A 22,171-nucleotide genomic window follows, 5' to 3' on the forward strand; every position below is an offset into this window, starting at 1 on the left:
GATTTACTACTTAACAAAGAAGCCTATGTAGGTAGTTTTTGTTGGGTTTTGTTGTTTTTGGTTTTTTTTTTTTTTTTTTTTTTTGTCACAGAGGGAGTTTTTACTCCAGATTATTTCTGTCAGAATAGTGCAGAGGAGTGATGGGTTCAGAAGAGGTAAATCTTTTCTTCATCAGCACTCGTTATGCAAACAGATTACTGATGCAGTCTGGAGCTCTTTCCTGAAGGCATCATGCAGGAGGCTGGTTGCTGGAAATGGAAAAATGAGTAGAAAGCTAGTGGGCAGAACAGCACCCTATAATCACTGTTTGAGCTGATTTCTGATGTGTTTCTGTCAATCTGCTGCTTCCACAAGTTTTCAAGAGAGACTTTACAAAGTGAAACCAGGGAGGGGGCCAGGACAGAAGTCACCTCACATGTGTGAGGGCTTTTATCTGCTGATTAATGGCATGGCTTGTGATTACACTTTGAAAATGGTGACAAGAGAAACTGACACAGTGACTGCGTTACATGGTCTACATCCAGAATAGTCATCTACTTTGACTTTTTACTATTATTTTGATAGGAAAAAAATTGCTTATATAGACCATCCACTGATTTATTATTTTCACTGATTTGTGGTCGTTTCTGGTTTTAAAGAGTGGAGCAATAGGTACCTTGAGAAAGTTGTTTATTGCAACTATGTTACATTGAAACTAAGTTTGATTTAGGAATAAAACTAGGGGTCTTTTTGTTTTATCTGTGAAGATTGGAGCGCATTTACATTAGTCATGCTACTGCATAAGGAAGAGGAAGTTGCAGTTGGGAGATTGTTTAGTGGAATTAAGGAACTAGGAAAGTTATTTTTAGACTCAAGTTTTCTGTTTTTTCAATATTTTATCTGGGCAAGAAAACTGGAAACAAATTGAACACTAGGGATTCATGAAGCGAAGAGGCTGCCTGTAACATCCTCATGGGACTGATGAAGTTTGTAAATTGCTGCCACTCATTTTACTTGTTTGAGTTTCCAGGGAAGGTCAATGGATGTGAAGGAACTTTTAATTGGTTGCAGCTCTCCACTGCTGTTACCCCCTCTGCACATATGACCTGAAGGTCTCCCACCCCCGTAGCAGGGAGTTGGTTCCCTCTGAGCTAGCTGATCCATGCAACTCCAGAACAGTGTTCCCTGGCAGATTTCTCTTTTCAGCTATCATGTAAAATAGACAGGAGCAGATGGGGCGTCTTTCAGGTTATGGATTAAAAAGAGGTCGAGAGAGCAGATGGCAGAATATAGGAAAGTGCAGACTTTTATTTCTAACCCTAGCTTTTCAGTAGTGTAGTGAGCAATTGGATCCAGTAGATACAGTTCTTAGTTTATAACAACAGTAAGCTTGAAATTACACCAATACAAGAAAGATTTTACAGGTAATTTATAGAGAAAAATGAGGAAAGAATTGTTTGTTAACTTCCATTTCCAAACCTTGAGCTATTACTGCAATTGCACAGGCACTGTTCTCAAAACAATCCTGTAAACAATTATGGTAGATCCATCAGAGTCTGTTTTCTGCTTCTGATGCTCAAATCAGTGACTGAAATATTGGTAGCTGTGTTAGAAAAAGCTTGTATTTTGTTGAAATGCACTGTGCTTACTCCTACAGGTTTGTTCCCAGGAATTTCCATAATTCATAATCTCACTACTGGTGATTTAGCTACTACCTTGACAGGTTGGTGGTGGCTCATTTTTGAAAGCCACTCTCCAGCCACAATTGGGATAACTCTGGTGCTCTCCAGCTATTTTCTGCTACAGTATCCTAGGGTGTGACAGCTCTTCTGAATTTTGATTCCTGAGACTTCTTAAATAATTTCTCACTTCTGTCCATAAGTCTGCTGAGAAAGTATTTCTAAAATAAGGGCAGAATGCATTTATTGGCTTCTTAAATATTTCAGTGACTCTTATACTAACTTGTTTCTGTTGGCATGATAAATATATGCATAACTGTAAGAAAAAGTCCCCATCTGAACTGTCCTGGGCTGTCTGAGCCCCAGAGCACTCTGAGGCTTGTATAATACTTCTCAGTGGACTGTGCAGCAGCTTTGTTAGAAGTTCATTGACACTGGGCTGCATATGTGTCATCCATCCTGATGTCAGAAAAGACACTTTAGGCTGTCAGTATTGCTGCTGCTGTTTTTGTGTAGGTAAGGATACAAGCAGATTCCACTTAAAACTGCTGGCTGTGAGCATGAGGATCTGTGGGGATGCAGTGAAGGAGTTGCTTAGAACACAGCTCAGCTCTGTGTGGCAGCTGCTGTCCAGTCCTTCCCACACAGGCTGGGAACATGGGGGTGGCACTAGGCATTACCTGAACCCAGCACACATAGATCCAGGGGCTTGTGAGAGCATGCCTGTGAAGGACAAACGCGGCACTGGGAGGAGGAGAGGGCTGTCTAGCAGAACTTTTGCTGTTAAAAATATATTGGTGAAGGAAATGAAAGTTTTCTATTACACAGGTTACATGAAGTCATTAAATCCTATGCACCATATGCATTATTCATCTCTAGAGCCACTGGGGTTCTGGTCACTTAACATGGTAATAATGCTGCATTAATAAGGAACAGCTCAAACATAAAAGAGAGAGCATTGTATTTATGGCAGTTATGGAAGTCCTTCAACAGATTACTGCAGTTAAATGAAAGCTACTGCCACTTAATCTAGTCACAAAACTGTATAGTAATTCTTAGATTTATCATAATTGTAATGACATTGAGTCATTTCTGTTTGTTCTTGTTTCTTTGCAAATGAGATTGAAGTATACCTTACAAAGATGGCATATCTAGCTGCATGACTTCCAGGTGCATGAATTCTGTTTGTCTGCTAATCCCTTGCTGGCTCTGGACATTTTTGGCAGCTAAACATTTCCTGGGGTGCACTGTAATAACAGGCAGCTGTCCTGTCAGCTCCACTGAAAAAGGAGATAATATGGCAGACAGCACTTGCTTTTCCCCAGACCCATTTCTTACAGTTGCCTAAACTGATTCAAGCAACTGCTCTTAGTTGATGATGTAGTTTGTGTAGAACAAGGATGGATTCCTTGGGAACAAACGTAAAAATTATCTGCTGCAGAGAAGGCACTGCGAAGTAGTTTCCAATCAAAACACTTGTAAGGAGTTGGTGTGTTTGTATGGAGGAATGGCTATTTCAATACAGCTGAATATTCCCACAGACTTTAATCTGAAGAAGGCTCCGTGCAGTGATGAACAGCCCCTTCTGGATTTTCATCCCTGCCCCAGCTGTCTTGTCAGCCTGGGGATTTAAACTAAAGAGCATATCTAATGAGGTGTTGAGTTTTCTGGGTAACATTGGGCTTAGTGCCTTGCTGAAGTCTTTGGCCTCTCCTCTGAGAGGCTGAACATCCTCAGCCACCCCTGAGAGAATTCAGCTTTTTGAGTCTGCGGTGGAAGTTAATGTTCATGCCCTCAGTGGCATTGAGCACTCTGTGCTGGGACATATTTCACGTGCCAGCACTCTGGCTTGAATGCCCTTGCTTGAAGCACCTGTGGGAAGTAAGAGGTGCCTAAGGATAATTAGGCTAATTAGAGCAGTTCAGTGCTTTGATATGTCTAGACAATGTGTTATGGGGAGATATTTTTTAGAAAGGCTCAATACTCTCAATACAGATGTTAGCCATTCTGGGATTGATGTCCCATGGAATCAGTCCTTCAGTTTATGGGCGCTAAGTGGCTAATCCTGACTATAGAATTTCTTCCCAAGTAAACATTTTCATTAATAAAACCAGTCTTCCTATTTTTATTTTCACTTACAGACATGAACAAGTCTTCTAAGTGAAGTAATTATGATTCATTTGCACAACATATTTCCACATCCCAGTCCATCTAGCTTTTATGTTTCTCTCTAAATCCAACTATATTCTTTTGCACTGAAGTTACATTATCCTGTGGACTGGTAACCTTTGGAAAGTTATATGTGAACCCAGTTTATCTCCAGAGCTGCAGCATCACAGCTGCATTCTTAGGTCTGTACATGGGTAAACTGTTGCTTTAAGTAATCTTGGATCGCTGGGATGGAAACCCTGTGATGAACTGCTACTCAGTGTTTATTCTTTTATCAGCTCTTTGATACTTGCACTTTCATCCATTTACTGATCTTCTCTAAGTGTGATGGGTAGGGTGGTTCAGTGTTATTGTAACCTTTTGTTGTGTGGTCCCTGAAATCAGTAAAGCCATGATGTTAGCCCTGTGGCTGTTCAGTAGGATCACAGTTCTATCCTTTGGAAATGAAGAACTATCTTGATATAAAACTAAGTGGTGCTCAAGTTTTAAAAAATAGACACCTTGTAAGCATACCTATGGTCAGGATATGATTCCTAGAGGGAAGAGGGAGGGATTTCAGCCAGAAATTTTCAGTTTCTGAAAAACGGTGGAAAAGGGAAACATAACTGACTTCCCAGCTACCAAAGTCCTTGAAGCTGATTTAATCCTGATGTCAGGCACTCTTTCCAACATGGGCAAACAGCCCATAATGTAAACTCTGGGGATGAGACTGAATTTGGTGGTCACTTGCATGTCTTGAGGCATGAGAGCAAACTTGTGGTTAAAGCATCTGTCGGGGGATTAGGAAGGTCTAGAGTTGAAAGCAATGATCTTCTAGGAAAGCATAACAAGGCTCCTCTGGGCAGAGAGCGCGTCCGGCTGCTCCGCTGAGCGCTGCCCGTGCACGTGCTCCCCTCACACTGAGTGAGTCCCCCTGGGGTGTAACAGGGCTCTGGGCTTCCAGCTGCACTGCCAAGTTATGCCACCACAGCCTACTACTAATAAATGTGAGTCTGGCATGGGCTGAGGGCAAGTTTCATCTTTCTAATAGTGCTGTACCACCCTTGCTAACAGCATCCTCATTTGATGAGAGACTGAACGAATACATAACTCATTCTTGGATGGGAAAGGGGATGGTGACCCTTGTTGCTCCTGAAGCAAGGGATATATTGCCTCCTCCCATCAGGCAGACAACTTTTGAACTCTGCTTGTAATTCTGACCAAATTGACTCAAATGTGAAGTTGAAATTCACTTTTTTTGCGTGCTTATTTCCATTTTGTTTTATCAAGCTCTTGGAGGAACTTAAAAACAACTTAGGAAAAAAATTACCTGAAAGTTTCTGAAATTTAATCTCTATGAAATAAGGTCAAAAAGATTCTAGATACCTCAAACTTGCATGTAAAAACTTCCTTAATAACATGGGCTGAAACCTCTCAGTGCTTCAGTCTTGCTCCTGCATGAATCTGAGTTCTCTGGTCTTAAATTTACAGTTCAAGAGTCTTGGAAACCTCACAGTGAAATGTGTGATGCTTCTGTTACCATCTCCACTACTTTGTAAGGCAAGCAGGGGAGCAGTTCAGGTGGAATTCTTGGGTCTTTTTCCTCAGGAGAGTAACTAACAGCAGTGGTGGCAGTGGGTTTGAGACAGAAATACAGAATAAGGATTTCCTTGCTTCTTAATTCCTTGTGGCTATTCATGCAGAGATACTGGTCAAAAATCTACCTTGGATTTTTTTATTTTCTTCAACTCACCATCAAGACTGCATACGGTTGTTAATTTGTTGACACCATGTTGTGTGGCTCTTAGGAATTCATGAAAAAAAAATATTTTCTTTGCACAACTACCAGTGAAATTGTTAGATTCGTAAAAATCCAAATGCTCTGCAGTTCATGGATCTTGTTTCAAATCTCCCAGCCAAGCTTCATTATAAGAAATTTTCTTTTAGCCATTATGTTTTCCAGACTCTCCCATTAAAACATGTGTAATGCTGTGATTCCTCAGTGTGCTTTCCCTAGATGAAATTCAAATATTTTGATATCAGTTGAGTGTGACCGCCACAAGAGAAAGCTGAGATAAAAATAAATGGCTGCACCTTCTGTGAAGGTTTGCTACAGATTAGGGCTTTCTGTAGTGTATCAGAATAATGCATGAGTGTTGTGAACAGTTGTGATACTGCTAACCTGAAGTTTTCCCTTTAAATCATACTACTAAAATTGAAATTCAGCCAGAACAGAACCTAGCTCAGTGCCCTGAAAACCAGTGGGTCATGGCCTCCAGCAACCAAAGGGTTATTTTCAGTCCAAAGGCAGCACCTTCAAGAGCAGTGCCATAAGCCATTGCACAGGGTGACTTGCTGCTAGTAGCTGGAGAAGGATGCTTGTCCAGGGAAATGAGGTGTTTGGCAGTGCCCACAAGTCTGCTGCAGCCTGTTCCGCTTGTGGGCGCTGAGATCATTATGTCAACAGCCCTGGCACTGTGGTGGGCAGCACTTGCTGGTGGTCTCTGTTGAACTGGCCCCTCTGCATGTTTCCAGATGTTAGTTGTATTAGAAACAATTGAAAATTCACGTATGCCTTCCAAGTACTGCTTATCCGTGTAAAACATGGCTCTGGTTGCCAAAACGATGTACTGGGATCATGAATAAATAGAGATGTGCAAATGGGATGTGAGAATGCTATAAAACAGGTTTTTTTAATGAAGATGTTTTTTAAACAAAATGTAATGTTGGGGAATGGCCATATTATAACATAAACTGGGCTTAATGGACTGTAGTGCAGGAATGGTGGTGAATAATATCTAGACTCAGTTGGTTGGCCATCAGTGCTTGCTGTTACTGGTTCTCACTGATTTTTATGATCCACTCTGTGGATTACTCAGTTACAGCAGTTACAGAACTGCTCAAATGCCCTCTCAATTAAAATGCTACTTCTGCCAATATTTTTCCTAATGCGCAATGCATTTTGCCTTCTTACAATAAACAATACATTTGTATTTTTCTGTTTTCTGGGCTTTTTCAAGTCATGAAGACTACAGCACATATTGGAGGTTGCAAAATTTTCCTGTGTTTTGATTCAAGCCTGCTTAAAAGAAAAAAAAAACAAAACACAGACCTGTCTCTTTCTAACAGATTCAGAGATCCCTTAGGCCTGGATTTAGGTTTCTGCTTTTTGGAAGAAGAGGTGTGTCCTTTGAAGGTTTTTTTATTGTCTTAGTTCTAGTGTGAGCACTCTACAGTTTTTGGAATGGTTGACCAGGTCGTTTAAATTGCCACTATCTAAATTGCCATTTGCCAGTTGATGGAAGCCAGAAATAACACTGTGCTGAGTGAAGTTGCTGGAAAGATGCTTCACAGAGGCAATTGACTGATTTCAGTTCTACTGCTATTCCTCTGCAATACGCTGGTTTCAGTATCAAAAGAAGTATGAAATGCCAGGCCCAATTTATCTGCCTGTGTGACTCCAAATACATACAGCTGTCTGTTATCTGACACTGGGACCTCAAAGCCAGCAGTTTAAAAATGGCAGTGACAAAATGAGTATTTTGCAAGAGAATAATGGGCCTTCTAACTGACTTTAAGTCCTTTATCTCTGCACTTTTCAATAAGGACAAGGGAATGCATAATAAGAAATATTGTCGAGTGAAGCTTTGTGCAGGATGGATTTATTCTCTGCATTGCTCCATAATTAACTCTTCAAATACATGGATTATATGACTGGAAGTGGTCAGAGGTGTTTTCTTCCACCACAGAATAAAGGATAAGCTAGATCTATGCAGTACCACATCTGATAGTTGCAAATGTTCAAAATGGTTAAAAGTAGATTTTGTGCAAACCCAAAGTGCTCTATAGCAAGCTGATGGCACTATTTATCTGAACTTCCCTGTGCAGATAAGGCTTGTGATCTCTGATTGCAGCTTCTGAAAGCCAACTGTGCTCCAACAAACGCACCGCAAATCAGTTTGGGCTCATCTGGCTGTTGTTGATGGAGCTCTGTGAGGAGAGTTGATAAGATATGTCAGTGTCTTATCTCCCTGCTTTATATCTGAAAGAAACATGCGGTGAAGAGTGCTTGCATGGCTATGGAGAGCATTTGATTCTCCCTGATGCTTCACAGCAAGAGTAAAGGGCTCTAGAGGTGTTTCGCGCCCTGTCAGCTCTGCTGCCTAAGGCCCCCAAGAGGCCATAAATAGGTGAACTTGCCTGAGACAGCCCTGGACACAGCACTGAGGTAGAAATCTTGTGGATTTGTGTAGGTTTTTACAGGTTGGGACTCATGTTCCAGACGAGTGTTCTGCCCACAATAATATTGCTGTGCCCCACAATTACCTGATGTTACTGACAAGTCAATTGAGGAGTATAAAAATCACATGTGTGACTTGATTATATCACTCCACCAACAGAGCAGATGCTGAGATCTGGATCTGAATGCAGGGACTGTCAAGTCAGTGCTGGTTACACCACTGCCTTGGCTGAATTGCCACCTTTATTAAGTGTATGTGGAATATGGCTTGTGTGAATGTGTATGTCACTGAGGAGAAAGTGGAAAGAATGAGCTACATTTCCATTGCAATTAATTTTTCTGGTAGGACTGATATTCTCTCCTGAAATCCAGGATCTGAAAAACAGTGAATATTGTATCAACATTTAGAGTAACAGGTAATTTTGCTACTACAATGAAATCTGACTGTTGGAATCAAGCCTCAAAATTATACTGAACTATGTACTAAAATAATATCTCTTCCCTAATGATGAATTCATTTTCAGTTAATAACAAGTCTTTGTGAAGTATAATGAAAAATACAGTGCCATGCATAGTAAACTGGCCTCTGTTTTCTTTGACAGCATGCCAGTTTCTCAGCTGCAGCACTACTATACTATTCATCTCCATAGAGGGCTTTTTTGAAAGCATTATTAAACAGCAGGAAGGAATGGTGTATGACAGCTTCATTAGTCACTAGGAGCCAAACCTGGCCACTTTCTGCTGGGAAATATTAGCACAATCGAAAACATCCCTGGGTTGATGGCATGCAAACTTTTTTTCCCCCCAAATTTTTGGAGTATGGCCAGACCTTGGTTTGAAGATCCTGGAATGGCAGCTGTACTATTAAGTCCTCTTTAGGTGTAGTTTGTCTTTTTCTGTGAGGAAAACATGGACTTCTCTGTCTCAAAGTCCAGAAATATTTGCAGGAGCCTTTTTAATCTGAAACACACAGACAAAGGAAGTTCTCTCCAAGTGCACACTGTGATCTTGCTGAAACTGCAGATGCCCCAGTACCACAACAGCAAGCAAGCCCCTTTGTACCAGACACAATCATTTTGCACGTTTCTGCACAGGGTTTGCTAAAGGTGCATCCAGCTGGCAGGGTGCTCTGACGTGTTAAAGATGCCCACAGTTCCACTGAGATCAGTAAATGTGAGGTTCTGAACTAACAGTATTTCAGGTTCTATTTGTTAGCCTGAGACTAACTGTATTTAAAGTGAGACCCTTCTGCATCTTCCTCAACAAAAGCCCAAGCTAAAGGATAAACATCAAGGATAAAAATCAAGTTCTTGCATGCATCTGTTGCATGATTTATTGCTCTTCTGAAAATATAACATGCAATTTGTAAAGTGAATTACCTGTCTAAGAAAAGTAAAACGAGCAAAGCTTGCAAAAATCCTGTTGAATGCTTTAGCTAGCTCTGATTCCAAGAAAACACCACCTAAAAGTCAGTTCTTTGTTCAGCAAAGTCTTAGTACCAGAGAAGTCCAGGGAACTGATGGAACTCATATTAACAACAGTGTATACAAAGAAATATTTTATGGTCCAGCTGTTCTTAATTTCCTGTATATTTGTAAAAATAAAATTAGCCCTTAATACATAGTTATTTATGATTTTCTACCCACCTGGAATTTTCTGTGAATATTTTACAGGTAACACCATTCATAATTAACAGTAAGCCAACAAATGCCTGGTGCTTGAGTGATGACTTAATGTACACTTGCAAGCTTAGCCAAGACCTGGTGTGACGACCAAACACAGGAGGGGAGATTGTGCAAGAGTGCCTCTGCATGCTGTTGGAAATTCTGATTTTTTTCTATGTCAGCCGGTGTGACCACCCCATTTGGACTCCTCTGTGGGCTCAAGCCCAAGCAGCAGACTTGGCTCAGAGTCTCTGGAGGCCCCAGCTCTTGCTGAGCTGCTCTTGCAATGTGTACCAGGTCATTGTACTCGCACAAGCCTGCAATCATCAGCTTTGGTGTCTCCTACTGCCAGGAACAGCTGAGACCCTTCAACGCAGAGATCACAGGAGGCAGTTCTCTTCCAAACCTTTTTTTTTTTTGAAACATAGAGTATTTGGTGTGAGTCAGTTCTCATGATTCTTGGGGGCTCTTCCTTGTTCAAGCTATCTCATTGACAGCCTTGAAGTTGGCCCACAAGCCTTGTAAGGGGTTTACTGGTAACAATAGCCACAAAGCCACAACTGAAGAGCTGTGTGCCTAATCTACAGGATTAACACAAACAAGATGTCCTTGAGCAGGATAGGTTTACAGCAGTCTTGCAGGAGTCATTTTCTCCGAGAACAGAAAACAAAACCTTTGCAGGCAGTGCCTGGGGAGATGGGAGCAGAGCAGACCCCAGGCTGACTGCCAGCAATGGGCTACTGCCTCTCCCTGCTGCTAGCCCACACGAGCTGCTCTCCAGCTCAGTAGCATGTGCCTCTGCCTGTGTGTGATCCTCTGATGCTGAAGTTGTTCCCAGTTCTCTGCAAGCTGGAGCTATTGCTGACAGAGCTTTTAGTGCCATTTGTCCTGGTGCTCTGAGGTGTACAAAGCCAACCTTTGTTCAAAGGTAGGACTTGCTGATGCTGGAAATAATCCTCTGCTACCAGGGGCCTGGAGAAAAGGGGGATGCCCGCTTGTGAATGGTGGCTGGGTAACTCCATCTCCTGCTGCAGCTTCCAGTTCCACTCCAGCAATAACAGTGTGTTTCTTCCACACCTTTGTATTAGTTTCTCAGTTAATGACTCTGCAGTTCGTTTTTGTTCTGTGGACTTTTGCTTGTGAATCTGTTCTCTTTGCCTTGGCCCACTTGTTCTTTCTGTTGGACCTTGCTGAAAGCCCTTCCTAAACATAACAGGGAGCCAAGGAGAAAAATGTTTCACATTTTTTACTGTTCCCAAAACTACCAGTTGTAGTGAATTTATCTAAAAACTGGTTCAGCCCTTTTCTAGTCCTCAATGTAAAGGATACCATCTCTTGTTCATGATATTCGTTGATTCTCAGCTGTCCTGATTCATACTTTTAAGGTGGTTTCTGCACCAAGAAGACTGGAAGTTCCCTATGAAAACTGGAATTTTTTTTTTTAGGTTAAAGAGAATCCCTAACACGCACAAACTAAAAAAAATCATGATCTCAAAAAAAAAATCCCCCCCAAAAAAATATGATGCTTTGATTTTTATAATAATTATTTACCAGTTGGAAGAACTATGCTTACTAGGAAACACAGTATTTACTGGGATAGCATGGGTTTACAGCAGCTTCATTGGTAGCTGATTTCTACAAGAATACAAAATGCAATCCTAGCCCAGAAGTTTTAGTGGACTTTATGTCTGTGTGCTGCAGCTTTGCAGATGTGATGGATAAATTAATTTTCACAGCACTCCCTTGAGATGGTGCCCAGAGTAAGAATCTAAGCCTGGAGATCTGAAGCTAATCCCTCTGAATAATTTTAAAAGCAGATTGGTGGCACTCTAGAGAATAGTGAAGTGAAGCAGGGGAGGAAGGGAGTGTAGGGGTGCTGCTATCCAAGCAGGGCTGAATCAGAGGGTTAAGGAAGGCATACCAATAAGGAATGGAAAGACATAGCACTCTGAGTTAACAGGTGACTTTTGTGATGGTAGGGAAAAGATTATTTCCTTTTGTAATGCTAGGATCAGATTGATTGCTTCCTAAAGCTAAAGCTGTGTGTAAAGGCAGAGGGAGCAGCAGTGGGTAAAGAAGGCAAGTGAAAAGGCAATGGGTTACATCTTCCTCTTTCAGAAACTGTTTGTCAAATAAATCAGCAGAATTTGTACACTCTTTTGAAAATATTCTAGCCTTAAAAACACTAAAGATAGCTACTCTGTACAGTGAACTAGTACATTACAAAGTATTTTCAGTTTCCCTTATGCCTTATGTTGCCCTTACATTTACAGCTCTCTGTACAAAATAGGTACTACCTACCTGTGTCAGGTGAGTCTCAAGCAACAGCAGTATAAAAACTGCTTGTGAGGAATGTGCTGACCCTGAACAGTACCAGAATATTTCACCAGCGAGACCTCAACAGGCACAGGTGAAGCTCTCCTTAACCAGAGTAGAAAGACCATATATTAGATCAGTTATAAGAAATGAAATAGTGCTAGAAACACTAGTCAAAAAGGATCCTGCTTCATTACAGGTATCTGGCAGTAAGACTTCTGACCTGGGCTTATAGAAGAGAGTGAAAACCTTTCACTTATTCTGTGAAAGATTTTTACCATAGTATCTGGGAGTAACCAGCTTGCTTGAATTCTGAATAATTTCTGATTAACAATTTTCCTGATTTTGTCAGTCTTGACTAATTAACATGTAACACATTACCTGACACACTGATCTATTAACTAGTCTTCTATCTGAGATGCCATAAACACCTCTGCACTTCCACTTTGCAACAGCTATGAATCATTTTGGAGCACATTAATTGCTAAAAGAAGCATTTTGACTCTGGAAGAAAAGCAAACCACTTTGAAGGTCTGTCATCCCTTCACTTTGTTTAAGAACCACTCAGCATAGATGTGACTGTCAGCATTTTATCCAGGTTGTGGGCTCACTCTGTTGCCTGGTTTGGACACAGTTGCCTCGGAGCTGGCCTCAGGCACTATCACATCTCTTTGCACAGGTGGAAATGATAGTGAGACACTGAAGTAGTTGTGCAACAGATCAACCACATGTCCAGCATGACCAACCCTGCTTTTGGGCTTCTAAGGCTGGATGGACTGGAGAGTGCCCTGTGCTGTCAGCTGGCAGTGAGTCCCTTTCCAATACCCATATTACACTGATATTTTCTAGTATGTGGAGCAGAAAAGTTGATAATTTCTGAGTGATTTCTTCTCTATCACATGTGAAGTTAACCAAGTCTGCAATGACATCTATTTATTTTGAGAAGGCTTAGGAGGAGACTGAGGCCAGTACAAGTAGCATTCAGTTAATAGAGTAGAAAATGAAGACTCAAGTGCAACATATCCAAGACTTTGCTTCCATTAAGCTGTGCCAGTGTTTCACATGATATTTTTGAGTGGAGACTGATGAATACATGATTTGAAATGTATCTACATACAGGAGTAAGTTCTCCAAGGCAGAAATGGCTTCATAAGCCAACATGACCTCTCAAATGAGACTGCAGGGCTACTGTGCAAATGGGTGCCATCCATCTGCTACTCAGCTGGCAAAGGCTGACTGTGTTTCAGAAGCTGAATGTTCTTCCCATGCAGTTAATTTCTTCCCTGGCAGAAAATGCTGATGTAGAGTTTGATTTTAAACAATGAGAAGAATAATGGGAACTACAACACGGTCCAAGGAACTCTGTTTCGTTCACTTGGCTCAGTTCCTGTCCTCAGGCATTGCACTGCAAGAAAAAACCCATCCTGATAGAGTTCAGGAGATAGCCTGCCTGAGGGTTTTCCAAAGGCTGTCTGAGAGGTACCAAAGGTTGTCTGTGATTGCACCAAACTAGTGCTGCAAAGAAAGAAATCTTTCCCTGAAATGGTAATAAGCTGCTCTGCTTGTAAGAGGTTTCTTCCCTTCTGGCCTGGGAATGACTAGTCAGTGGCTGAAGGGATGAGGTAGTGAGGTCTCTATGATCAGCTGAGGACTTGGGGCAGCCTTGTGCAGCTCCAGGATGGCTGAGGGCTCTGTGTTTCCCACTGCAGTCTTGCTGACCAAAGGGCCTTCCTGAGCTCCATGTGTCCAATGTATTGAGTCACTAAAATGCATGAGATCTATGCAAACGCTTTTTTTTTTTTTTTTTTTTGGACAAAGATACCTACACTTTTGTGTCTATCTCCCTATTCTTACACTTTATATTTTGGATATTTATTGTACAGTTTAAGTATTTGCTTTAAAGAAAATGTAATTCAATGTCTCCCCAAAGATTTGCTGTTCCCCATAAACATTGCCTGGAAACATCTGTTTCCCTCATATGGATCTCATAATTTGTGCTTTGGATTTCTTCCAGTGCTCTGTGGAAAACTGATGCCTTCCAGAGACAGAAACCTGATTATGAGAAACCTCATGGGCAATAGTGAGTGCCTTTGTTGCAACTGATTTTGAAGACACAGAGAGAGAGAGGCAGAGATGGGAGAAGTGGTCTTTATGAAATGTTTTGCTTTGCAGGGACATGTTGTGCACTCTTGTAGTCCTTTCAGGGAGATGCAGAGTAGCCTCTGCCTGGGTCTGCCTCTCTGTGTTTTTGACCCTGTACCAACTCCTCCTGTACCTGACAGACACAGGGGTCTTGAAGATATCAGTGTTCTTGAAGTTTCACTGAAGTAGGTTAGTGGAAGAGTAAAGGAGCATTTTCTCCAAGTGCTCTGACTGAAGCACTATGTTGATAGGCATCAGAAAATCTATGTAGAAAGAATTTGCAAAGAATATGAGAATTAAATAATCTTTAACTAGTCACAAAACACAAGTAAACACATCAGACTCTCAGTTTCAACACTGATGAAAATAATTGAAAATAAAGCACCTACAGACACCAAACATCTTGAAGAACAACGTGTGCTGTGTCCTGTACTGAACAGGAGCTTTGCAGACAGCAACATATAGGACTGGGTCTCTTCATCTTTCTCCCTCCCTCTGTGGCAGTGGAAGATGGTCCTTTCCACAGAGCAGCAGTCCAAGAAGGAGGTGGAAAAAAGATTGCCCTTTGACCTGCTTTGACTTGCAGCAACTGATGGCACAAAGAAAGGATAATGTGTTCGTTTCCAACCTATGCACTTCTTGGGGTTCAAATGCTCTTTGGCATTTCTTAGGGCTTGTCCTTGTGAAGAATAAGAATGACTTAGCTTAAAATAAAACAGCTGGAGAATAAGAAGTGGCAAAAAATGCTGATGGGAGGAACTTGCCAGAAGAGGCAAGAATTCAAAATTCCTTTTCTGTGTTCAGTGTACAAATCCTGTCCACCTAGCCATTTGTCTTTGAGAACTAAGCCTGAGGAGGAGGTGGCAGTTGTTATATACAGATCTAATATACAGATCAGAGAGTTTGCCCAGGGGTGCAGAATTCAGGTATGCCCTCAGCCTGAAGTGCCCAGGATCCCTCACCACCTACTTCCTGGCATCCTCAGGACAGTGCCGTTAAGCATTTGTGTCTGAATGGAACCATTTTGCACTACTGTGATTAAAATCTGCATAACAAAGTCAGTTGGGCCAAGTTTGCAGTCAGTCAAGAATTTTATTGGATTCAGCTCTGCATTTAGCTTTGCTCCGAGCTAGTCATGGAATTCTGGATAAATAACCAATCTGTGCTGTATTGTATTGACCTCCTAAACATGTCACAAGACTTAGGAGTTCAGCCTGTGGGAGCAGGAACTTCCCTTGTGTTTCATGCAATGCCAAATTCTTTGACTAACATTAATAAATGGTCCAAGATTACCATTGTCTCGGCGTTTTCACCTCTGCTTGGAAGAGCACTGTGGGTCCACCAGGCTGTACATTTGCTTGTGACATACTACAACTTCTTGGCTTTTGGTAGCTGCCCACACCCTTCCCTTGTGTTTGTTGTAATCAGTTACATCTGTCAGTTTGTTTTTGTGCACATACTGACCTCAAATAGGAACAGGAAAATCTCTCTTTGGGAATAGCCGTGATGAAGTACATATCCTTTGTATCGGTGCTCATGATCCCTGGTTGTTTGGTTTGGGCTCACCTCTCTGTACACATATTTGGTTTTGCCAGGCCTCTGGAATTTTCTTCTGTTTTGCCCAAAGCAACTCTTAAGGAGTGGCTTTCTTTCTTGAGAAGTGAATTTTGGATGCTCCCATGTGCTCGCTCTGTCCACATAGCATTACACACATACTGCTACATGAATTGTTCACTTAAAATTGCTTGGTACTGGGGCTTTGGTACTGGGCAGATCAGGACCATGGTGAATGTATGCATTGCATCTAGATTAAGTTAAAACAGCAGCTTCATTATTCCAACACCTTAAAAATCTTGCTTTTATTGCAGTTCCTTCTTTCTAATTCTTCATCCTGTGGTCTCCTTACAGCCGAGGAAAGCTCTACCTTCTTGCCCCTTCCCACCCTTCCAGAATCCTGATGCAAAAGAGTGGTTAAATGCTAAACTCAGTGCTGCTCTCTTGCTCTCTCTCGGTGCTGCAGAGATGACTCAGAAGAGTGACCCTGGGTCTGGGCCACCGAGCAGTCCCTGGATGAACAATGTCACCCTGCAAGCATGAGTTGCTCGGGGTTCTCCTGGCTCTGACTTCGCTCCCCAGGAATGGAGCTGCCAAGTTCTAGTCAGAGAGCAGAGAGAGGTCAGTATTTATGGGATCTGAGCATTATTTATATCACAGAAAGAAATATAGAGTAGATTATGGTCACCAGTCCATTTGTGTTGCACAGTTGCACAAGAAACATCATTAGAGTTTGAGTCCAGCAAAGACCTAGTTTGTTTACAGCATAGCTGGATGTTTTTCATTCCTGGGGAATAGGTGTCTCTTGGTTTTGAGTCAAATGGTACACTCAGGAAAGAAAAGAAAAAACTGAAAAACAGAAAATGTGAGTACAGCTTGCAGTCTGCCTCTTCAAATACAAGCTGTGCTGAGGTAAAATGCTTCCCGGGATAGCAGCCATCTCTGGGTGGGGTTGTTTTGGAGGAGGGAGTTCAAGTAGGCATGGACACGAGTGAGGAAACTGCTGCAGTCTTCCTGAAAGTGGAATGATGTTTTTAAAATTCCTATCCACCCTTGGAACTTGGGATTTGCTGTTTGTCTCTGTTAGGCAAGCACATCTCAACCTAAAACACCCAAAACCTAGCACGAGGTTCATGTTCAGATGGCCTGCTGGCTGTACTGAGCATCAGCAAAATGCTGGGTTTGTACCTTGCATCTGTCTCTTCAAGAGCCTGGTCCTTTCCTCACCACAATCCGGCCTGAAGTCTGTTGCTGGGAGTGAGGGGGCTCTGTGTTTGCGATTGGGTGATGTGGCTGGGCTTGGGAAAGCCCACTGCTCGATCCCTCAGACCCTCCCCAGCCCTCTGCTTGCTCACAAGCCCGCCTATCCTTTATTTGTTTGTTGTGTTCTTTATATTTATAGCCATCTTTCCCAGAGCTGAGGAGGCGCTGCGGGGAGATGTGGGGTACGGCTGCTCCCGCTCTGCCCTCTCTTGGGTAGCAGCAGTGGTGCTGTGCCTTCCCAAGGGCAGGCAGCAGCAGACACTTGCCAGAGTCTTTTAACCGAGGTCTGGCACAGCAGCGATGCTGAGCAGTGCCTGAACTCGCCCTTTCCCCGGAGGATGATGCTGCGGCCGCCGGAGCCGTGGTCGCGGCTGGCTGTGCGGGCAGGGGATGTGCTGACGTGGCTCGTTAGGGAGCACATGGAGCATCCGAGTCCCGGTGGCAGCGCTGCTGAAGCGCCTCGGCTCTGGCACGCCAAGCGCTCAGCTCACAGCTTGGTCTTTATTGCCAGCAGACCTGCTGCTCTGAGAGCAGGGAAGGTAACGCTTGGCCACAGCGCTGCAGCAGGAACGTGTTGACCTTTCGGCTGGGCAGTCCAGGGATGTTCAGGGAAAAGAGCCTTCAGACTTCTTCATTTTTCGTAATGAAGCCTTAAAAAACGATTTTTTCCCTAGTCTTCACAGTTTAGAAAGGGGGAGGGAAGAACCTCCAGCTCAATATGAAAAGGAGACTTTTTTAAAAAGAGTAACAGTTTGGAAGCAAAGGCAAATAGAACTCGTTTGTTTGCTTTTGTTTAGGCTTGGGTTGTTGTGAGGATTTTTTATTTGACTTTTTTTTTTGTAACATCATTGCTCAATATTTAATCTTCTGCAGAACAAATAACTTCTGCTTCCTGTGTTATGAAATCCTGGAAACAGTTTTGAATTTTAAGGAAAGCAAGCACACTTCTGCAGGGAAGACGCAGCAAAAGAGCTCCCTCTCTTGTCCATTGCTGGTTTTGGCCAGTTTGCTGCAACCCTAAAGTATCAGGCTAAAACCAGCGAGAAACTGCTGTTAGATTACATTGAACTGAGGGTTTATCTGCAGTTTTCTGCTTTATATCAATTTAATTCAAATGTTTGGAAAAAGCTGAGTAGCAAGGGTTGGCATTCAACACCCAGATGAAAAAAATGAAACCAAAACCAGTGAAACATCCAAATGTTTTTGATAAAGCGCTGAAACGCTACTCCTGAAATAAGTCCTTAAAAACACAGTGGGGGATGTGTCTCTCATGATATCTATAAAATATTCAACAAAACTTGGTTCTGATTATATTTTTCTCATCAGTTTTAGTTCCCAGTAAAACTTCATTATACTGGGTAAAAATAAAAATCTCTTTAACCCACACTCTCAGAGTCAGGTCAGCTGGGCTTAATCCAGTAGTAGAGTAAGTCCAAGGAAAAGATGTTTTAACCACAGCTATTGAGCTGTTAATTGTCAATTACTGTGGAAAGCTAGAAGCAAATAACTTATGAAGTGTCACTTTTCCAAGGTAGTTCTAACAATCCTGTATATATGAAATGTGACTTTCTGGGCACCACTATAATAAAAATTGCATGTTCAGTGTTAAATGCTCCCTTTCATTTTTGCCATTCCTTGTAAAGTCAAGTTACTGCATTTGTTTGCTTGGTCTTCCAATCAAAATCTTTCATTAATGGGAAAATAGCTATACTAAGAAGGCTTTTTAATGATACAGTGCTTCTTCTAAACTAAGAAGAACTTCTAAATTTTGCTGTATTTGGAATAAAAATAAATAAATAAAATTCCAAATACAGCAAAATTTAGAAGTTCTTCTTTTTCTAAGAAGAACTTCTAAATTTCGCTGTATTTGGAATATATTTCCTTTTATGAAAAACATTCTCACATGAGATTTAATATCATAATTTACTGCATTACCAGTTTTACGACTCCAGTCAATTTTTTTTCCTACTGAAATAATTAGATAACTTTCTTACAAGCTTGCATCTGAACACTTTGCAGAAAATCACTCTTATGCCTTAGGAGCAGCCAAGTGCTTTTGTTAATTCATCTGAGATGACAAAGCATTTGCAGCATTGCAACAGCTTTGCAAATTCTGCCCTGCAAGAAGATAGAAACTGAGCAGCGTGTAAATCTGCCTCCAATACTCTCTTAAGCTCCATGCTGCCCTACCCAAAAGCTCCTACAAAGCTTTCCCTTCACTCAAGGCTAGACTGATGTTTGTGAAGACATTTAACAGGGATAGTTTGGACTGAAATCTGCCAGTCTTATCAAGGCTGGGGGGATACTGACTTTGCAGAAAGAGCTGGGTGACTGTGGACACCACTAAATGGATCCCTAGTACTCAAGATAAATTATGTTTCTTTAAAACAGTGGGCAGAAAGGTCTTCAAAGTTTGAGACAGGGATTAATTAAAGAAGGAAAACAGATCTTCCACCCAGCTTGGTTTCTCGCTCTTCTTAAAGAAACATTTCCCTTCAACTAAAAGCTCATGATTCAACAGAAAGCTAATTTCATTGCCTTATTTGAAAAAGTTACTTTAGCAATTTCAGGTTTCTTGTTACTTCAATGGGATTTTTTTCTGCATATTATATATTTCATTCAGTCTTTTCATCACATAATCACACATTTTTTGATGACACTTTCACATGTTTTCAAACAACTTGGTGAGTATTGTTACCTTGATTTTAAGTGTTCTGCAGACTCACCTACTGATTGGAGAGAGAGAAGTACAACCTAGGAAACTGTATGTATGCTAAGTGAAAAATTCTTACTTTAGCAAACACAGAGTATGCAGAAGTAACAAAAGCAAGTCTTTCCTAGAAAGAAAAACACTTTAGCCTGGCAAAGAAAATAGTGGGAACCTCTTGATATGCTTGTTTTCAGAAGTTCTTAAAAGCAAGTTGATTTGATTTTTTTCTAATTAAGGCCTCGAAATTTTGTTGTATATCTCAAGTGGGATGTAACATAATGGAGATATATTCTGTAGCAGGCTAGGAATAAATTACAGAGAACAGCCTAGTTAATTTAATAGCTAGGTCCCCCAAGGAGGAAGCAAACCTTCAGGTGAAATGGGATACATTTCCCTCCCCTCAGTGATGGCATGTGCTGCTGTGAGCCATCCGTACCAGAGATGATAAGGGGAGATGGATCCTTCCTGGACCCCTTCTGCCTGTCCTCTCTACCCCATCTTCCCCTCTGTGATTGTTTGGCTGCATCTCAGCCCCAGCAGGGTATGGCTGCTCCAAATCTCAATTACTAACTCCTGGGAACAGCAAGAGATGGCTGGGAAATGTGGCTTACTACCAGGAAACTCAGTTTTACTTCAAAAGTACAGTATTTATTTTGAAAGTGACACCTAGCATGTTGAAGGTGGTAGCCCTGGCAGATTGCTGGCTACTATTTTGTATAGGTTTTAGCACTTTGGGTAGCTTGCTGGTAAATCAAGTGAAAAATAATAACAAAACTAGAACAGATGCCTGCTTTACAAACTGGAAAAAAAAGAAACTTTTTTAGTTGACCTGCGCACAGAAATCCAGAATCTGGCAGGCTTAACTACTCAGTCTTTTTTGGCATGAGAACACTTTTGGTGGCATTGTGCTCTTGGCACCTGAAGAAACTTTCTTTTTTTCATTTAAATCTCCATGAGCTACTGTGTAAATAAATAAGGAGTAGAAGGCTGTGCTGTCCAATTCCAGAGCATTCCATGGTGCTGTGCACGGGGCCAACACACACGCAGCAGACACCCTCCCCATCTGACAAAACAGGTCTCCCAGAGACCTGCCTTCCAACTTAATGTCAGCAGGCAGAAAGGTTGGGGAAAGGGCTCTGTGAGGTGGAGACCCCCAGCCCCTGCCAGGCTTTGTTGTGTATTTTCCAGCTAACCATGGCTAATAGCACAGGAATTTTCTGGAAATGTTGCACAGGTTTCAAGCTATCATGATGTTGATTTCCAGTGTGGTTCTTTTTCAGTTTTTGCAAACCTGTTTGGTCTTAAACAACTTGGGGAGAAGTTCATAAGTAAATAAATGGCAGGATGCTTTGTCTGAAGATCTCAGGGTCACACTAGTTGTAACTCAACTTGAAAACAGCTCAGACAATTACCTTTTTTTTTTTTTTTTAAATCTAAAGAAAGCCAGCTCACAACTTTGAAGGCTGTAATCCATATAATAAAACACAGAGTAGGAGAGGCAGATCCAGCAGCATCTGCTGAAAAGTCCCACAGCATACAGAATGTACAATAATGGATGCTATCAGGCAGTGAACTCTCATTTACAGGGCCATATGCTTTACAAGGAATGTTGATAGGTTACTCTTATCTCTGTTTGTCATCACTTCTTCATTTCACTGCTTCCAAAGGAAAACACTCCAAATTGTTAGCATCCTCCACTGAACCACTATCATTTCTTATTTCTTATGTTGGCCCTTCCACCTTGGAGCTTTCTGCCCCCATATCTCAGTTTCCTTGTCATTTCAGTTTAAAGATGAGCAAGAGGTTAGTTCCACCCTGCATGGTGGTGCTCACACAGTTGTCTCTTTATAACTGGCTAGAGAGCTTGTCACCTGCTGCCAACATCTGAAGACAGGAGCTTAGGGAAAAATAGCACAATAAAGCACACAAACCCATAAAACCACACTTAGTGATTTGTCATGCTTCCCTGCATCCTGTTAAAAACAGGCCCCGTTTTCCCCCCCAGTCCGAGGGCTGCTCTGTTTCCTGCATGCATTCCCTGTGAAAACCTGGTCACAGCCCTCACACATGCCAGCAAATCCCACAGCAGAGACAACTGGTGTCTTGGGGTGTTCTCATCTGCAGGATGATGCACCAAGGTCATGTGTCTCATGTCCTGGAGTGCCAGCAAAGAAAAAGAACTGACAAGGCTCTGCCATGGTTGATTTTGGTAAATACCAAATTCTGCACCATCTTGTAAGATTTAACATTGACAGTGGCATCCCTTTTCCAAAGGAAGAGTGTCAAATGTGGTGTGGTGGTCCCATGGGAGACATGGAGGGTGCAGTGGGGAATAGGTGTACCCCAGTCCCATTCCCTGCTGCAGTTCCAGGGTATGGGCAGGACCTGCTTGTGCAGGGCCTCACTGCACTGGGCTCTCAAGGTGCCTTCATCCATGGGTACAAGACCTGCTCAGGGGGCACTGGTCAGCCAGGCC

Source organism: Haemorhous mexicanus, chromosome 4 (assembly GCF_027477595.1).
Source record: "Haemorhous mexicanus isolate bHaeMex1 chromosome 4, bHaeMex1.pri, whole genome shotgun sequence".
In the NCBI taxonomy this organism is placed as follows: domain Eukaryota; kingdom Metazoa; phylum Chordata; class Aves; order Passeriformes; family Fringillidae; genus Haemorhous; species Haemorhous mexicanus.